The sequence below is a fragment of the Canis lupus genome, chromosome 14, assembly GCF_048164855.1.
Source record: "Canis lupus baileyi chromosome 14, mCanLup2.hap1, whole genome shotgun sequence".
Classification (NCBI taxonomy): domain Eukaryota; kingdom Metazoa; phylum Chordata; class Mammalia; order Carnivora; family Canidae; genus Canis; species Canis lupus.
Window position 1 is genome coordinate 17,584,169 of NC_132851.1, and position 16,140 is coordinate 17,600,308.

At 37.8% G+C, this 16,140-nt stretch overlaps 1 pseudogene; it reads left to right on the top strand.

Annotated features, from left to right (window-relative positions):
- Window positions 1–3,248: 3,248 nt before the first annotated feature.
- LOC140603380 (tubulin alpha-1A chain-like) lies at window positions 3,249–4,667 on the top strand (annotated as a pseudogene).
- Window positions 4,668–16,140: the final 11,473 nt, after the last annotated feature.

Consider the following 16,140-nt stretch of genomic DNA (forward strand, 5'->3'; position numbering starts at 1 on the left):
GTCTCTCCTTAATATTTAATCCTCACACTAACTCTACAAGATAGATGTTCGAGATTTGAACCTAGATCTTTCTCTGCCCAAATCCTTCATTCTTTTCACTAAGTGCAATGATGTCTAAACCACTGACAGCTGGATAAGAATACATATGGCTTTTTGTCACCATGACTTTCATGTTAGAGTTAAGACTCACTCACCCAGGAAGGAAAAGGTGGGAGGAGACTGAATTGTGGCTACTTGTGTAAAATGGATTCTGATGATAACCAAGTATTTTAATTTCTGGGACAATGAAGTGAACCCTGAACAAACAAACCCCGGCTTTCTCTTTGCTGTAAACATCAAATATACTGCTGCCACTATGCCCAACACTGTTTCCATTATGCCCATTATGGCAGGTTTTCCTATAAATGTATAGAGCAAAGACCAGAGTCAGATGGAGCCAGCATTTCATACATGTTAGACCTAGAAATGGTGGCTTTTACTGTTGGTAAACAATGGCTATAAGATGATGTTTCTCCATTTTCTGACAAGATGACCACAACCAGAAACAAACAAGACAACAAAATGTCACATGAAAAGCTGAGAGATATGCCAGTATCTACAATTGGGAAATCTCATATGAAAGATCTCCTATTATATGCCTAATACAAAGCCATTATTACTATTTGTATTTAGTTAGTGGCCATTTGCCACTTGGTTACCAATCTGTCAACAGTTTTTAAGTAGTCAAATTGAAAGTCAGGTAGCTATCTTATTCTAACCCATTGAGATGCTAATAAATAAGTAAAGACATTCATCTGTGTTATTACTACATTGTATTTATTTTGGGATATGAAATAATTCTCATTTTTCTTCCAGGTGAGGGATTAACAATCAATTTAAAGTGATTTCTATAAAGATTCTCATTCAGGCATTCAACGACATTTGGAACTCTTTAAATGGGGTAATGATAAAACTCATTCAGTTTTCAAACTTTTATTTTTTTTTTTTTCAGTTTTCAAACTTTTAAAGCACGAAACTATATTAAGATGAAATTTTCTTACTGAGGCCCAATAAGTCAAACTAAGTAATAAGTAAAAATGGAACTGCTTTGGTGAAATCTGACTGGGAAGTTGCTACAGGCCCTTCTCAATATCAGTTCCCCATCACAACCTTAACCACTCTTGAAAATAAGTCATGATGCATTCTTCAGGACTCCTTGGAGCTCAGGTCGTAAAATGATCAATTACATGACTGATTGAATTTCTTCTTGAAATTGGAAATCAACTATTACGTGAGCTGTAACTTTAAAGTGATGAATTTTTATGAAACAACAAGAACATCATGATTCATATAATCCATGAGTGCTGTGCACTTCAGGGTAGTCTAAATTGGAAACTAGGCACTTACTCCACAAATGATGGCATTGCTCAAAATAGTTTTGGAATGTTCATTTTGGTATTGTCCCTTACATGTTCTTCTGGATTCTGTCAATATTGGCAAACCATTGTCTTTTGAAAATGAATTTGATCTTTTAGAATAGTCAAAAATGTAACAAGGGCTGTCAATGGTAGTAAATGGCTCGTCAGAGAAACACTGTTCACTTATTAACTTGTTTTAGTAAACCTAGCATGTGACCATAAAACATTAAATAGTTTTTTGTTCAGCTTAAAAACTTTTATTTCTGAAAAGAAAGAAAAGAATCCAGAAGAGATCTAAAAGCAGGAAAGCTGGATTTTATGAAACAGTTATTTTAAATATGACAATTCTTTGTGGATGTATGAATTCTTGCTGAATTATCCCACTTTTAAATAAGCATCTTTCATATAGGAACAATCAACCACTATAAATCTTGACAGCTCGGTGTTTCCCATTATAAACCAAGAGCAATTCTACTGCTTCCTTATTTACTATGAAAGGTTATGGTTAAAAAAAAAAAAAAAAAAAAAAAGGTTAGTTCTGTAGAGAACACTTATGGCCTTGAAATCTGCTATTTTAAAAAAGACTTTGATTGGGGGAAAAATAATTAGAATTATGAGGAGATGAGGAAGAATTTCAGCAAAACCACCTCTGGATTGACTTTTAAAATATTTTTACTTAGGTTATTTTAAAATATTATTTAATAAGGGTTATTTTAAGATCATGATTTTAAGGGGAAATAACAAAATTTCTTAAGAGGAGAGAATACAGAGTAGTCAGCCTGGGAAAGTCTGACTGTTTACTGAGAGGTCACTTAAAATTCAGTTTCAGTTAAATGCTCAGGAGTGTCTACTGTTTTCTTCCACATGCACAGCTCTAACTCATTTAATCCTCAAGACAGTCTTAGAAGCTGCATAATACTATCTCCATATTAAAGCTGAGAAGGAGATGCCAGGCCAGCTCAGTCAAGAGAGCATGCAACTCTTAATCTCAAGGTCATGAGTTCAAGCTCCAGGTTGGTCATAGAGTTTACTTTAAAAAAAAAAAGAAAAAAAGACATTAAAACTGAGAAGAGAAAAAGCTGGACACAGAGAAGCAACATAATTCTCCCATTGTGTAATTCTGGCAAAACTGTCCTCTGGGTCTAAACCCAATGCCCCTTCCATTATACCATTTCAACTCTAAGGCTAAAAAGGCCAAGATGCTGAGCATCAGCAATAAAGGAAAATCAGGGGACATTAGGATTTTAATAGATTAGAATTCAAGATGAGAATTGCCTCAGGATCCAACTCCTTGGACATGTGACCACTTTGGTTTCAGCACAAGGGATAAGTTAACTTATACAACGTGAGACAAAGTCAATAATGGCTCACTTTAAGTGAACAGAACTGGTGGGAGAAAATAGGACGAAGTCAGGTATAATACTTATGACTTAATCCTTCATAAGAATACCCTTCAAAGTCTCTCATCTTCTTTCCATAGATTCCTGTTGTCTCTTAGTGAGAGAGACAAAGAAGAGCAACCATCACAGCTGCCCTGAGGACTTTAAAGGCTAGAGCAAAGATCTTGACCAAGGACCATATATCTTCCTCAACCAAACCCCTCGGCTATCTCCTCGTATATCTTTGTACACATTTTTATTCTTAAAATGTTGCCTGGTAGAAAAAAAAAAAACACACCTAGTAATGTTTTTTTATGACTCATTAGTCACAGGGTAGTTCAGACAATGACTAGGTGAAAAATGGTTCAGATAGCGCAGGTTCTCTTACATCGACTACCTAGGAGTCGCGCTATGAGAAGCAACAACCTCTCCTCTTCTCCACCATCCAACCCGCAGCCGCAAAGCAGCAACCATGTGTGAATGCATCTCCGTCCACCTTGGCCAGGCTGGTGTCCAGATCAGCAATGCCTGCTGGGAGCTCTATTGCCTGGAACACGGCATTCAGCCCAATGGCCAGATGCCAAGTGACAAGACCATTGGAGGAGGAGATGACTCCTTCAACATCTTCTTCAGTGAGACGGGCGCTGGCAAGCATGTGCCCAGGGCAGTGTCTGTAGATCTGGAGCCCAGAGTCATTGATGAAGTTCACACTGGCACCTACCGCCAGCTCTTCCACCCTGAGCAGCTCATCACAGGCAAGGGAGATGCTGCCAATAACTATGCCCGAGGGCACTACACCATTGACAAGGAGATCATTGACCTTGTCTTGGACCGAATTCAGTAACTGGCTGACCAGTGCATGGGTCTTCAGAGCTTCTTGGTTTTCTATAGCTTTGGAGGAGGAACCGGTTCTGGGTTCACCTCCCTGCTGATGGAATGTCTCTCTGTCAATTATGGCAAGAAGTCTAAGCTAGAGTTTCCATCTACCCTGCACCCCAGGTGTCCACAGCTATAGTAGAGCTCTACAACTCCATCCTCACCACCCACACCACCCTGGAATACTCTGATTGTGCCTTCATGGTAGACAACGAGGCCATATATGATATCTGTCAAAGAAACCTCGATATTGAACGCCCAACCTTCACTTATCTAAATAGGTTGATAAAAAAAATAAATAAATAAAAATAAAATAAATAGGTTGATAGGTCAAATTGTGTCTTCCATCACCGTTTCCCTCAGATTTGATGGAGCCCTGAATGTGGATCTGATGGGTTCCAGACCAACCTGGTGCCCTATCCCCGCATCCACTTCCCTCTGGCCACATATGCCTCTGTTATCTCTGCTGAGAAAGCCTACCATGAACAGCTTTCTGTAGCAGAGATCACTAATGCATGCTTTGAGCCAGCCAACCTGATGGTGAAATGCGACCCTCGCCATGGTAAATACATGGCTTGCTGCCTGTTGTACCATGCCGATGTGGTTCCCAAAGATGTCAATGCTGCCATTGCTACCATCAAGACCAAGCATACCATCCAGTTTGTGGACTGGTGCCCCACTGACTTCAAAGTGGGCATTAACTACCAGGCTCCAACTGTGGTACCTGGCAGACACCTGGCCGAAGTACAGTGAGCTGTGTGCATGCTGAGCAACACCACAGCCATTGCTGATGCCTGGGCTCGTCTGGATCACAGGTTTGACCTGATGTATGCCAAGCGTGCCTTTGTTCACTGGTATGTGGGTGAGGGCATGGAGGAAGGAGAGTTTTCTGAGGCCCGTGAGGACATGGATGCCCTGGAGAAGGATTATGAGGAGGTTGATGTGGATTCTGTTGAAGGAAAGGGTGAAGAAGGAGAGGAATACTAAAGTTAAAAATGTCACAAAGGTGCTGCTTTTACAGGGAAGCTTATTCTGTATTGAACATTGATAAGTTGTGCTCTGATCAGTTAATTTGTTTGTAGCAGTGTATACTCTCATATACAGTTACTGACCTCTGCTTTAAAACACAACACTTTGTTACAGATCCAAGCTGTCCATTTCTCTGATGGGTTAAATTAAAGTATTCTCTGTCTTAAAAAAAAATAGTTCAGATAAATTAATGAATACTAAATTCATAATGGGTTGCTATAAAACTGATATGGCATGTGGAAATGCTTTCTCTTTTGATATTTAAACCATTCAGACAGAAGATAAACTAAGTTTCTTTTAATGCATCCATGACTTAATCAACATAATAACCAATGATTAACACTTTTACAGATGCAGAATCAAAGAGATAAATAAAGTTGTCCAGATTCAAAAAGCCAGATGAGACTAGGATTTAGATATACTCAGGTTCCTATACTCTTGTTCATTAGGCTCTTTCTGCTTCAGACAAAAAAGATTTCAGCACACAGACACACACACACACACACACACACACACACACACACACTGGCTGCCAATTATCCGGGGAACAAATCAAGGAACTGCATAGGCTCTGGGTCTTCCACTTGAGACAATTTTAAATTCCTAAATTTTCCTCACGAGTTCACTATGAAATGGTTGTGTGCACAGTAATTTCCAGGTGTATTTTGGGATTGGTCTAAATACACAAAAAGTACTATGAGAAGATTTTTCTACAATAGCATTATCACTAAATGTAATTGCACCTTATATCACTATACCTCAAGATACCTCACTATATCTTAAAAATTCCACTTAAGTCACAATCCAAATGAAATTATCTCTCTGAATTGTCATTCTGAGTTTCTAAGTAAAACGTGAAGATACAATCTCATTACAACAAATTCATGTTACAGATTATTTTGTGAATTGGTATGCTTTTTTTCTTCAGGATTTGTACCAATTAAAAATATTACCTGTAAAGAAACTCCATCATCATGTCATATGCTTTATTCGCTTTTCATGCTTGGGAAGTCTGGTTATGAATCAATAAAGGGAGTCCATGGTGATGTTCTACCCAACATTTAATCTCTCTGGATCTGGTATTTTCTCTTCCTTGATATGCTCCCTCCAGGATATATGTGATTCCCCCTTACCACATGATGTGAAATTTTCTTTCACTGTTCCCTTCACAGTTCACATTGTTTTTTAAGTGTAATTCTTTGATTAATATCATTCTTTCCTACCAAACTGAAAATGCTATAAGGGTATTGACTACACCCGTAGTACCTTCTTGCTCGGTAATTCAAGAAGTATTTGTCAATAAATAAATAAATAGACCCATTCCAAAGGGATATTGTGAGTTGACAAAAAACCAAAAATCCTACCAAAATGAAAGTCTTTTGTAAACTGGAAAAGAAATGCTATATAAATGTAAGCTCTTCTTCTTGATCTATTAGCCTTTATCTTTTCAATCAATATTCAAATAAAGAGGAAGTGGTAGTACAGATACTGTCAGACTGGCAAGTTCCCCAAAGTTTCTGGGCTTAATAGAGCTGGCAGTTGGCAAATGCTTCATCATCTCTGTGGGGAAGAAGGAGAGAGAGAAGTGATTCACCTCTCATATTACCCCTGGGGGACAAGCAATTCACATAATTGCTCCTGTAGGAGGAAAGAGAGAGAGAAAACAATTCCAAAGACATGAGACCGGCCATCTGATATCAACTTCTTTTGGGGATTCCTGCAACTGTCGCAATTTTTAGGGGTAGCACTCCTGGGCTATAATATTCAAATTCACTGAGGATATCATGCTATGGAGCCAAAGTTCTGTAGCCTATAATTTATTTTTTTAAACCTATCTACCTAAGCACTCTTGAGGAAAAATAACTTAATTCCATGTCTTAAAGTTAATCTAACTACTAAAGTCACAAGACTGGCAATAATCACCTTAATCATTCTAGCTAGCATTGTTACAAAGTAGGGCACAGAGAGCTGCAAACAAATGCATGGCACTCAATCAGTCAGAGCTGAGAGGAACTACTGTACACCTGGGGTATGTTTAGAAACTGATTGAAAACTGTGTGAGCAGCAAGCCATGAAGATTGTACCTCCTGGGCTCCCACCTCTGCTGAACAGTGTCAACATGCCCAACTTCAGGACAGGCTGTTAATTTTGATTAGGGCTACGACTCCCAGTCAAGCAAGGGCAAAGCAGAATATGAGAGGTCAGATAAGAGGAAGCTAATTCCTGATCTATTTGCACTGGCACCTTGGAGGGGTCATGATTTGTGAGCCAAGTGGGAAATGCCTCCGTGGTCCCCTTGGTGAGGGAAATTCCCAGAAAAAAACCAACTCTGAATATGCATATGTGGAGGCAGCATGGTTAATCATCACCTTGCACATTGAAAGGGATCAAACTAGCACAAAGTGCTTCTGCTGAAAACAGATGATGTGTCCCTTTTCCCTATCCAGATGCAAATTGCTTCTGCAAAGAGCTGACTTCATTATAAAGAACTGGTACTGCCTGAATTTGAGAGGAGGATCACCAAGGGGCAGTGACCTTCTGTCTGGATCTGAATATATCAGCCTATCTTAGTGCTGAATAATGCATGTTATATTTATGTTCTAATTTAAATATTGTTTAATATTTAACTTGCTGTTGCCCATTCACTGTGTTAAAATAAGCAATTCCTAAATAGTATAGACATCATGCGATCTGTAAATGCAGTCATGTTGACATTGGGTTTTCTAGGGAAAAGTATGTGAACCTCAGTTGTTAGAAGGCTTGGAATCTGGAACATGTTACTTCATCAACCCTTGATCAGCCTTAAAAGACTTGCAGTATACGTTGTGAAGAACTTGAGGGAACTTTTTTTCTTCAAAGACAGTCTTAGTGTTAAGAAATGAACTAACTTTTAAGAGGGTTATTTAAAACTTCGATCATGTTAATGGGATTTTTAAAAACCCAATAAAGACGTCGTCCTGATTTACTTGCTCTGGTTATTAGTTTATTAAACACTTTATTATTTGTCCCTTTATACACCATACACTGATTCTAAGTGACAGAAAACATCCAAATGAAGAATAGATTAAAAACTCAGTGTTTCTAAGTACCCAACATTAGAGCAAAGAAGATGACAAAAATTCTAGATGATTTAATTACTCTCCTGTTTCTTTTTTCCAAAGAGATACTGTGCTGTGATTTCAATATAAGTTTCAATACTCCATAGATATCTTTAGTATAGTTGCATTTGCACTGAACTTGGAGTCCAAATACATTAGCAAATCTTTTTTCTGCCCTAAGGGAGGGCATGCGTGATTCATTACTTCTGGACGCCAGTATATACTCATCTGGAAGATAGACAAAGCCATTGGATTAAGTGTTCAACCCTGCTCCCTTTCTGCTCTAGCAGTCCTTGGTTCTGATATAGCACTGCTAATAAGTAGAGATGGAACCATAGTCCCCATTGCATAGCTCAGATTCTAAGGAACTAGCTCAAGAGCATATACAACCTGAGGATGCAGCCAGGCTTTGAAGACATGATTGCTAATATCTAACTCGTGGTTCCTTTCCAATGAAATAGTGACCTGAAAGGAATGATGCATTCAGATGGATGAATAACAGAGCATCCACAAATAACTCAGTAAGACGCAAGACTGCATGAATTCTAATTTTATCATCTTTAAAGATTATAAGGCAGAAATAATAAAAGATTTTAAATTAGAGCTGGCAAAATGCTTCAAATTGAACTTTTTAAAGTCTAAATCATATTTGGACAAAATTACTGACAAAGTAAATTAATAATTCATCTGGAAAATCACACTAAAACATTATTGAATTGCTGAGACAACCAGTACCATTCCTGTGTTAAAAAAAAAACAAACAAATAATGTATCTCCTACCCCCAGCACAGACCTTTTTATTTACAAAATTAATTATGAAAATGAGATTTAGAGGTTTAAAATGCAGACTGTTGTACCATACTTTGATAGCACTGTAGCAACAATTATATTTAGAAGCTTTTAAATTAAAAATGTAAAAGCCTCATATTTGTCTTTTTAGTTTAATTAGTTGCTAAGTACCATACTGGAGGTCGCATTCATGACACAGCCTCATGGTTGCAAATCAGCACTCTCTAAAGGATTCACAGCAATTCTTTAAATGAGATGTCATAAATGCCCCATAACAATGCACTTAATGTCAATTTAATAAAATCACTTTTATATGTTAAATAGTAAAAAATGAATCCAGTGCCTACATCAGGCCTCTAAATTGTCAATTTGGTTCCCCATCCTCACACTGGCCTGTCTGAGAGAGGAAAAAAAAAAAATACATTGCAAAAACATAAAACTAGTATAGCAAGCATTACTATTATACTTCCGGTAATATAGCTACAAATGTTTTCTCTGAATGAAGGATGATTTATCCAAGGTGAAAACAGAATAGAGTTTGTCTAATGAATTTAAAACATGAAATAATTTTATTGTGTAAGCTAAAGCTAAAATAACTGATAATCAAGCCTTACAGGACCAGCTCACAAACTTGCCTGAGGGTAGTAATGATATAGAGAAGGCCAGTGGGAAGGTATTTTTTTTTCCCCTCCCCTATGTATTGCCTGGGGGGAAAAGCAGCCTATGAGTTAAGTCTCAAGTCCCAAACTGTCACTACTGCCTCTACAACAGCTAATATAACTAATTCTATTGGGGTGTTAGTCCTTCTCCTCAAAGTAGTTTAAGGGGTTCCACTTTTTAAAAATAATTACTATGAATGTGGCAGGCCCAGTGCTCAGGGCTTTCCATGATCTTAACAACCCCACATTTATTTCTTACTAGCTCTGTTTTAACGATGAAGAAATTTAGGTCCAGGCTAACAATCTCACAGCTAATAATATATGGAATCTATATTTGAACGTGAGTCAGTTACACCCCACAGCTCACACCCTTTCCACAACTGAGACTGTATCCAAACAATAGGAAATAATTTCTATGTTCTGCCTTGTATTGTCATTCTGTACCTGAATGCTGAGGAGTGTGAAACAAATGTTTGCACTGATGGAGTGTTGTGTTATGCATCCATATAGATGACACTTACAGCCACATGTACAGAGTCATGATGTGTTTTCTTTCACAAAGAGAAATGAAACCCTTGGAAAAAAAGCTAACCCCTATGTTGTCATCCTTCCTTTAATGTGCCTGGCACAGAGTCAGCCTCTCGATGAGCCAAACTTATTGAAAGTAGCTTCTCTTCTCACTGCCTCCACCTCCTCATTTCTCAACTCGCTGCAATCTGAACTCTACCCCCATTTGCTGAAGTCATTTTCTAATTGCCAAAACCAACTGGTACATCTTACTTGGCCTCTCTGTAACATTTGGCACTGACACCCATTCCTGCCTCATGAAACCACTGGTTTCTCCATTGGTTTCTGGCTTTCCTCCTTCCTCTCTGGCTGCCCCTTCTCAGTTTTCCCAATAGGCTCCTCTTTATCTATCTACTCCTAAAATTCTAGTGGTTCCTGGGTTTCATTTCTTAGACCACGTATATTTTCTATATACTCAACCTGTGATATCATCTCAATGCTGATAATTCCTATTGGAAGAACATTCTCCATGGGTCTCTCATATTCTATCATGTGTGTGAAGCACTGACAGTCCTTTGTCTGAAACTATCATCTTAATAGAGAACAGCCTTGAAACATACAAATAGTGTCCCCTACTGAAAAAAGGCAGCCATACTTATTGCCTGTTATAAGACGTTGAGGTTTCCTAAGCTCAGATTTCCACTTCTATAACGTAACCCACAGAGTAATAGGTGAGATCTTCAAGTCACCCAGTGAAAATCAGAACTATAGGAAGCAGTACAAACCATGATGATATTCTGGCTACTGCTACTGCTGTGAGTAATAAACTCTCCTTCATTTGGACTCAGACGTTTCGTATCTTCTATCATCATCCATGATTCATGAAACTGTGGCAAGCTAACTTACTCATTTCAAAGCAGAGTAAAATATCAGACCCTTCACAACTCTTAACAACTCTTTGTACCAGTTAGAATATTAAAGATTATGAATAGAAGAAAGAAAAGAAAAAAGGAATGAAAGAACAAAAGAATATTTCTTCTTTTGAGAAGGAGAGGGAGGGGGACACCTGGGTGGCTCAGTGGTTGAGCATCTGCCTTTGGCTCAGGGCATGATCCTGGAGTCCAAGGATTGAGTTTCACATCGGGCTCTCTTCATGGAGCCTGATTCTCCCTCTGCCTGTGTCTCTGCCTCTCTTTCTCTGTGTCTCTCATGATCATGAATAAATAAATAAAATCTTTAAAAGAAAAAGAGAAGGAGAGGGAGAAGGAAGGAAGAAAAGAAGGGAAGGAGGGAGGGAAGGAATGAGAGGAGTAGGACAGTCTTCATAGAATGTGTGAGATTGGTTTAGGTTAATCAGGTCCCACTCCTAGAGAATGAAGTCATGTCAACTTCTTCCAAAAGACATTGACTGAATGAGGAAGGGGTGGCCACCTGAAATAAAGCCTGAGCATTGTTACAAAGGGAGAAAGGGACAGTTAATGCTGGGTAGGCAATTCTTTGAATTATTCTTTTTTTTTTTTTTTTTTACATTCCCACCAGGATTTTCTTGATTCAAGCCATCATTCCTCCCCTGTGATACCACAATTTCACCCTAACTGGCATTTCTGCTTTTGATTTTGCCTGTCTCTAAACTACTATCCACATTACTGCTTTGTTTTGGAAAATAAAAATCTTAACTTGTCTAAACCATGTTTAAAATATTCCCCACGTCATCAGATAAAAACATACTCCTTAATGTGGCCTCTATGATTTTCACTACAGCCATTCTCTACAAAAGTTTCCATAGACCATTCTTACTCATGCCAACTAATGCAGGCTGTCTGCTCTGTATGGAATACCCTTCCTTCCAACAAAGTCTGAGTAATTCCCACTCATCCAGATGCAAGACTGAATTCAAGTTCCAAGCAGCACTTTGTTTTATGTCTTTAGCTGAGACTGAGCGAAGGGGCTTCTTTTCTGTACCTTTGCTGTCTGACCCTGGAACTTCCATCATGTCCTTGTATTGTACTACTTAACATTGTATTATCATCAATGACTTTCTTTCCCTTCTCTTTCTTCTAATAGAATGTAAAGCCTTAATAGTGAGAGTCCATCTTGAGCACCCATCATCCAGCATGGTGGTTGATTCAGAATGGGGACTCATTGTCATTGAATGCGGAATGAACAAATTATATTTTTACAGTGCATTCAGAGTTGATATTTAGTTTTGCAGCACAACCATCCTGGTTGTCTACAATGCCTATGTTACGCTAGTTACTAAATATTTTGAAGAGCACTCCTTAGCACATTGATATTACCCCTGTACATATTGTTTGACAAGTAGGATTGCTAATGCCATGTATTAACAACTTGTATTAATAGCTAGTTCCAGGGATTGATTCTTGATGATGCCAAACACATTAGGCCTATAGATGTATGATTTTAATGTAGTCAGGATTATGCTCTATTGTTTCAACTATAACAGTCATCTAAAGTTTACCAAGTGGAATAATTAACACTTTTCTAGCATGAGGAAGAGAAGTGGTTAATCAATTAGACCAGTGAATGTACTCAGGAAGCTCAGAATTACCATCATTACTACCTACATACTGACTGTCACTCAATTCCTTTAAGATAACTATTAATTTTCACACATATGTCCACTAATCTCATTGATACTCATAAGTTAATGATAAAAACAATAATAAAAATAACTAATATTTAATGTATGTCTACTACATGCCAGGTATATCACTAAACATTTTACCTTCAGTATCAACATGACTGAGTATTCTCATTATCTGTATTCACCAGGGCATTGATGTTCTATTGCATAAAAAATTGCCACAAACTCTGGCTTAAAACAATATCTACAGTATAAGCCGAAATTCTGGGTGGAGTGTGGCTAAGTTCTGTTCTTGGTGTCTCCTAAGGCTGCATTTGAGGTATCAGCATGAACTGTGTTCTCATCTGAGGCTCAAGGTCCTTTTCCAAGCCCATATCTTTGAAACTGTTGAACTCATGGAGGCCAGCAGGAGAACCCCTTGCACTGTCAATCACTCCGATTTCACTGTCTCTGACCTCTAACTCCATACTTAAAGAGTTAAGATGATTAGGTCTAGCCCATCTGCATAATTTCACTTTTGATTAACTCAAGGTCAATTGATCAATAATCTTAATTACATCTGTAAAATCTCCTTTGCCTTGCAATGTATTGTAATCAAGGGAATGATTCTTCATTCTATTCACAGGTTCTTCCCACACTCAACAGGAAGGAACTACAGAAGGGTAAGGGTCATGAGGGTCATCTTCTAATTCTGCCTTCCACAACTAATAAGGAACCTGGTTGGAGAAGTTATGTACTCAGAAAAGGCCAAACATATGAAGTGCAGAGCCAGGGATCAAAACAAAGCCTATACTAAAAAAAATAAAAATTAAAAAAATTAAAAAATAAAAAAGCCTATACTATTCAAAGCTTTTGATACTAACCATTATATTTTTCTGACTGCAGAGGAATCACAGCTTTGATAATCAAGTTTGAATATATGAATCTTTACCTCTTCCACTAGTTCACTTACTTTTAGAGGACCAGTTTCCTCGTCTTTATTAAAAGTCTCTTAGAGATCAACATCAACTTAACTTCATTCTATACTCAATTACTAGAATATTTTCAAAAAAGTACAGTTTTTTTTCAGGTCACTCCTCAGCTCAAAACTGTTCAGTAGCTCTCTCTTTCTTACACCAAATACAAAGAGTCTGCTCCCACTCTACATTTTCATCTTCATTTCAACTCCTTCCTGCCATACATTTCACTGGCCCCTCTCTATCACATGCGTTACAACCCAATGAGAGTACCTACTGTTCCTTGGTCTGTGATGGGTTTCCTCCTCCATACCCTTCTTAAAATCTCACCTCCAGTCTCTTCCAAGAAAACTTTCCCAATTCCTTCTGCATACATTGATCCTCCCCTTCTAAGAATTCCTATTACTTTTAAAGTCAGCAACACATACATTAGTATTTCATTATTCTCTATTTTTTTTCATGGATATTTGTTCTGTTTTCCTAACTAGTGTAAGTTGCTTTGGGCAAAACCATGCTATTCTCCTTTGACAACCTCCACATTCCCGAGAACACTACAAAAATCGCATTGTAGGTAGTCGATAAATATAAGTTGACTGATGGAGTTCTCCCAAGTTGGTTTCTTCCTTTCCAACCAAGAGAGTTTGCCTAATGTTTAGAAAGCAGCCTTAGCTCATCCAAAGATGCAAACTGTTGTCATTATGCATTCAGTTTGGTTTTGGACATCAGTACCAGAAATCTGTATGGCCACATGCCTTCTTATTCTGGAATAGGCTACTTCTTCCCTGGGGCTAACGGCATCAGCCCAAGCTTACAGAAAAGACTTTTTCTGACATTCCATTTGTTTGCATGTTGTTCCCACCAATTATTCCCAGAGCTTTATTTTGATTAGGAATAAGAAGACATGATATTTGAGGATTTAGATTTAAGTTTATGTACAAAATTAAAATAGGACATCTAAATTTGTTTGCTTTCTCAACTAAAATATTAGGAAATGCAGTGATACAAGATGCTCAAGAGATCTAAGAAGTATAAAAGAAAAAAAGCAATGAAAACTACTTCTATACCATGCTGGATTTGGAATTGATTCTAGCTTCCTGGGAATAAGCTTAGTCTTTAAGGGGATTTAGAAAATGGTTACACCCAAGCTCCATTTATCATATTGCCCCCAAGAAATCTAGAGTTTTATTAATTTAAATTCTTTGCAATAATGTCAGGGTAAAAAATAGACTTTCATGTTTTGAGTAAATCACAGCAGTCAGAAGACACTGACAAAAAATGAAATACTTTCTGCTGTACTGGCTAGGGAGAGAGACAGAACTATATTGCTGTGGGCTTTCTGAACCTTCCTTAGAAGTCCTCCTCTCCCACCATGGCCAGTGAGTGCATTCATAGACTAATAAGAAAGAAGAAATAGGTTTATTACTCATCATTCTGCAGGGGTTCCATGTCACTCAGAACTAGAATAATGAAAACAATTTAATATTTTATTGGTTATCTTTACAGCCACAAAAGCAGGCAATGCCATACAGTTCTGGACTCATCTTTAACATGAAGGAGAAACATATGTCCAACCCCTGCCTCAAATATCAGGTCTAAACCTTCGACTGGCATTTCTATTGCTTTTGTTTTACTGGAGAGCATAGTGTGGTTCTTTTACTTCTGAATTCATAAATGCTGCCTTTCCCCAAGCTAGCTGATCTGATGCCTCAGTTCTAATTATATGTATTTATACAGACATGCCAGGCTGCATCTCCAAGATTCTCATCCTGAACCTCTTAGCATGAAAACTGGTCTTAGCCTTGATTTTGGCCTTGGAGAGGCAGTGGACAGGGTGACAACCAACAGTAATTCTTACATCTGTAAGGCAACCATCATTCAGCAGACACAAAGTGGGTTGGGTGTTTTACTCCTTCCGGGGCCCTCATTTTGCTAAGCAAAACCAAACAACCTAATAAGGACTTATAAAGACAATGGGAAACAGAATGAACATTTATTAAGCAACTTTTCTGTACCCGGAACTATGATACAAGCTTTAATTTTGACCTGCCACACATGTTTGAGGTAGGTATTAATATGAACATTTTAGAGATAAGAAGATTAAGCCTAATAGAAGATTAATAACCTAGGTAATAAAGATTGGTGTCAAAATTCAAACACTACTCTCCTCCTAATTCCAAAGTCTTCTGTTTCTACCATATCACACTGCCCAATTTTTACTGGCTTACCACTATTTTAATGCTGAGCTGAGCTGAGATAGAAGGAGTATCCAGCAAAGCAAAAGCTAAAGCACTATTTTTTAGAGTTAAATAGTCTCAGCATGCTAATGAGCTCCCTTAGTCTAGTGTCAGCAAAATAACACTGCTAGAAAAATTATTCACTAACTCGTCTGTCTGACACAAAGTCCCTTTTTAATTTCCCCCTCACTGAGTTCTGAAAAAAAAAAAAAAAAAAGAGTGCTCAGATACAAGTGTCATTTCTAGTCTTCCCAAGTTTTCATTTTATTTTTTAGCTCTTTTCTGTCTATTTCTATTTATTTCTATGACGCCTATCACCATGGTGTCTAAGTATCCAGACAAACACATTAAACTAAAACAAAACATATGAGAGAATTGAAAAGAAAAGCTTCCCAGATCATTCTCCTCTGGAGTGGAGTTCTGTTGATTTAGAGATAGCTGATTGAGTTGTGAAACCCTAGGGCTATGCTGCCAGTGGTAGGAATGGGTCTTGGTGGCAATTGGCTATTATTTAGCCACGGAAATGATAATTTACCTACAAACCATTTTTGGAATACAAGAGAAAAATGAAACTAAAGAGAATAAAACATAGAAAGTAATCCATTTTGATC